Consider the following 4,902-nt stretch of genomic DNA (forward strand, 5'->3'; position numbering starts at 1 on the left):
TTACCATTCTTTCTAACAAGGACGGTCTTGATTTTGACCAAACTTTCATATCTTTGATTGAGTATTCTCAACGTCAACAATGACGTAGCATTGGTCATGATGCAGTTATGTTTTCACAACAAGAGGAGCCTGAGTCACAACAGTTGGAACGGGCCTTTAATGTGCGAAGGCGTTCTTTTCAACGAGGCAACCGTAGAGGTGGTCGTCGTGGTGGTAGTTTCTCTCGTCTCAAATTTCCTAACAAGCATTATTCTTACTGCAATAGGAATGGTCATACTGAAGATGACTGTTGGGCACGTCAATATGATGAAGAACACAACATTACCACAAAACAACCACGTTTATCTAGAGATTCTTCTTCTTGTGATTATTGTGGAAAATCTGATCATCCCTCTTCCATGTGCTTTAAGCGTCGATTTGATGCAGATCGCAATCGAGCATATGCAGTCGAGCATCATGATAATGTTATGCCTGAAACAAGTTGTGTTTTATGTTCAGTTTCCCCAGACAGAATACTTCATGTACGTGATGGTTCACTTTTCATTATTGATTCTGGTGCTACAAGAAATATGACATATGAATCTAAGTGGCTACATAACTATCATTCTTTACCTGTTAAGCGTGTTGTTTATCTTGCTGATGATACAACTTGCCAAGTCAAGGGCATTGGAGATTTATATCTTGGCACCTTATCTTCTTCAACTCGAGTTTTACGAGGGGTTTTACATGTCCCAGAACTTCAACGTAATCTTCTTTCAGTTGCAAGACTTGTTGATCTTGGTTTGTTTGTTAGATTCGACCACACCAAATGCCGCATTGAGAAAGATGGATAGATTATTGCAACTGCTTCTCGTAATGGCAATTTGTTTGAGCTCTCTCTTAATGATGCTGTAGCAAATGTTGTCACTGCTCCAGGGGATCATGATTGCAAGATATGGCATCATCGCTTTGTTCATGCTGATTTCTCAAAGCTTCTTAATCTTCATCGTCAATGTCTTGTACGCGGAATGGATCTTAAAGCTCATCCTCATATGGGAATCTGTGAGTTTTGTGCTCTTGGCAAACACAATCGTAAACCCTTTCCTCTCTCGAATTCAGTTCATTCTCATGATTTGTTGGATCTTGTTCATACCGACATTTGTGGACCTTTGCCTCCATCGAGAACACAACATCGTTATTTCATTACGTTTATTGATGATTACTCACGGTATACAGTTGTTTTCTTGCTTCAACAAAAATCTGAGGCGTTATCTGTTTTTAAGCAATTTCACAAGGCTGCCGAACTTCAAACTGGACGTCGCCTTAAGAAACTTTGCAGCGATAATGGTGGAGAATATGTGTCTCGTGAGTTTGAGAGTTATTGTACGGACCATGGTATTCATCATGAACATACTATTCCATATTCACCTCAACAGAACGGTGTTGCTGAACGTAAGAATCGCACTATTATCAATGCTATACGATGTATGCTGATTCATTCTAGGTTATCTCGTGTCTTCTGGAGTGAAGCTCTCTTGACAGTAGTCTTTGTTCAGAATCATCTTCCTACTACTGCTCCTTCTGGTAAGATACCCATCACAGCATGGACAGGTGAAATTCCTTCTGTATCTCATTTTCGAACCTTTGGATGTATTGCTTACATTCATGTTCCTAAAGAAACACGAGCAAAGCTTGATACTCCTGGGCTTAAAGTTATTTTTATTGGGTATACCGACACTTCCAAAGGCTACAAATTCTATGACCCGTCCTCCAAGAAAGTGCTTGTGAATCGTGATGCTATTTTCAATGAACAGCTTATGGGCGGTACATGGTCCATGGATGATTCTGATGATACTAAATCTTTGCTTCAAGCTTTTCCATTCTTGTGTGATGATGAATCTTCTTCTATAGAGCAAATTTCCTCTTCACAACCATCTAAAGAGCAACTTTCCTCTTCACAACCATTGATTCCGAATGCTGTCATTGATGATGTTGACATTTTTATTGATCTGCCTATTGATTTTGAGCATGGTTCTTGTCATGTTTATGATGAAGATTTTGAGGCTAATGTTTTCTCTACTTCTGAAGATCCAGCCACGTACAGTGATGCTATATGTTCTCCACAAAAGGATCAATGGCAAGAGGCTATGGAAGCAGAGTATGATTCTCTTATCTCTAAAGGTACATGGATACTCACTGAGCTACCTCCTGGCCGTACTGCCATTAAGTGTAAGTGGGTATATAAGACAAAATTTAAAGCAGATGGATCCTTTGACAAATTCAAGGCACGTTTAGTTGCCAAAGGTTATTCTCAAGTTGCTGGCATTGATTATCATGAAACCTTTTCACCAGTTGTTCGCATTACTAGTATTCGGGTTTTATTGGCATTTGCTGTTCAATTTGACTTAGAAATTCGTCAGATGGACGTGCGCACAGCTTTCTTGAATGGAGATTTGAATGAAGAAATTTACATGGAACAGCCAGAAGGATTTGTTATTGCAGGGAAGGAAGATCTTGTTGCTCGTCTTCATAGGGCTTTATATGGTCTTAAACAAGCTTCACGGGCCTGGTACATCAAGTTTGATCTTTTTCTTACCTCCCATGGCTTTCTCTCTTGCTCTTCTGATCCCAACTTATTTACCAAACACCAAAATGGTAGTTTTATAATCCTTGCCCTTTATGTGGATGATACAATCCTTGTTTCCAATGATTTGGGATTTCTACACCAAAGTAAGCAGTTGTTATCTTCGGCATTTGATATGGTGGATCTTGGAGAGCTTCACTCGTGTCTTGGCATTCAGATTCAAAGGGATCGCAGTAAAGGTATTTTATTACTTCGATAGTCAAAGTTTATTGAAGATACTATTAAGAAGTTTGGTTTGGAATCTGCACATTCAGCAACTTCTCCTTGTCTTGCGAGTTCCATGAAAAACACTTCTGATGGTGGTGGCCAGCTTGTTACAAATCAACCATATGCTAATTTGGTTGGATGTCTTCAAGTTGTTGGTTTGAACACTCGTCCTGACATTTTGTTTATTGCTAACTATCTCGGGCAACACCTTGCATGTCCTTCTCTTAAGCATTGGTCTTCAGCAAAGTGCGTGTTGAAATACTTGAAAGGCACTATAGATTATGGTTTGGTTTATCAACGACAATTCACATCCGACTCCATTCCATCTCTTTCTCTTTTGGGTTACACAGATGCAGATTGGGTCAGCTCACATTTATCTATGCGATCTACTAGTGGCAATTGTTTCTTCATTAATGGTTGTCTTATTTCTTGGACCAGCAAGAAACAACGTTGTGTTGCAGTTTCTACAACCGAATCTGAATATGTTGCGGCATCACTTGCAGCTCGTGAACTCATTTGGCTTCGACAAGTGTTGACAGATATTGGCCATTCTCCTCTTTCTAGTACACCCTTGCGGTGTGATAATCAGAGTGCTATTAGTCTTGCAAAAGACTATGTCCAACATAACAAGTCAAAACATATTGCTGTGCATTACCATTATGTTCGATACGAAGTACGCAAAGGCACTATCATGATTGAACATTGTCCAAGTGACCAGATGATTGCAGATATTCTTACCAAAGGTCTCAATGAGTCACGCTTCATTCTCTTGCGCTCAGAGCTTGGAGTTGCCTCGGGCTCACTCTTTCTAGATTAGGCTCTTTACTCTTATGGTAGCTTTGTACATATATCGTTGTAATCTTCTAGACACCATGCACTTTGCACATTCCACAATTGCTCACTATGACCTCTTGGTCCTTTTGTATATTTGTACATAGATGCACAATGCACTTTCACATCATTACTTCTGGTTCATATTTTCACATTTGTATAGGGGCTTGGGTTTTTCCCTTGTACTCCCCAAGGGTTTTTTCATCCATAGCTAGAGACCCTTGTTTGAGTGGGGGTGTTGGAGCTCTATATATGGCTCACTCTACCTAACTTGGTCTCACCTATATATATGTATCTTGTCCTCAATATGAATCAGTCTTTGGGAGCGTACATGATGTGTCTCTTGTCTCGTCTCTTTCTCTCTACATTTCAACACTTTTATGCATACCTCTATGCATGAAATTCAAATATGATAACAGTCACACTTTTATAATATACCTCTATGCATGAAATCCAAATATGATAAAAGTAACACTTTTATAATAAAATAATTAACTTTTATGCATACCTCTATGCATGAAATCCAAATATGATAAAAGAAACACTTTTATATTAAAATAATCAACTTTTATGCATACCTCTATGCATGAAATACAAATATGATAAAAGAAACACTTTTATATTAAAACAATCAACTTTTATGCATACCTCTATGCATGAAATACAAATATGATAAAAGAAACACTTTTATATTAAAATAATCAACTTTTATGCATACCTCTATGCATGAAATCCAATATGATAAAAGTAACACTTTTACAATAAAATAATCATCAATTATGCATAACATAAAAATCAATTTCTCCATGATTACAATAAAATTCTTTCAATTAATCTAGGATGATAATTCCTAGATTATGGTAGGAAGTTCTCTTTTCATGCTTTGAATAAAATTATTTTATGTGTAATTTTTATAAAAAATTTGCTATAGCTCCCTACTATGACTGATAAATCTCAAATTTTTTAAGGGATAAAGCTTATCATTAAGAAATAATTAGAATGATCCCTAATTGGATCAATAATCCATAATGGATTGAATCATCAATATTCATGAAATACATAAACTAAAAGCATAGAAAAAAGCCATTAATGTGGCCTCAATCTTGGATTAAGGAAAAACTTTATGAAAAGCTTCATTTGGATTGAGAATGGGTCATGAGTATGACCATTTCTTGAGTGAGAGAGAGAAATTACATAAAAACCATTTGAATTAAACATAAATGGAAATTTATGTAACTCTT

This window comes from Cibotium barometz, chromosome 2 (assembly GCF_041138505.1).
Source record: "Cibotium barometz isolate CiBa-2024 chromosome 2, ASM4113850v1, whole genome shotgun sequence".
Taxonomy (NCBI): domain Eukaryota; kingdom Viridiplantae; phylum Streptophyta; class Polypodiopsida; order Cyatheales; family Cibotiaceae; genus Cibotium; species Cibotium barometz.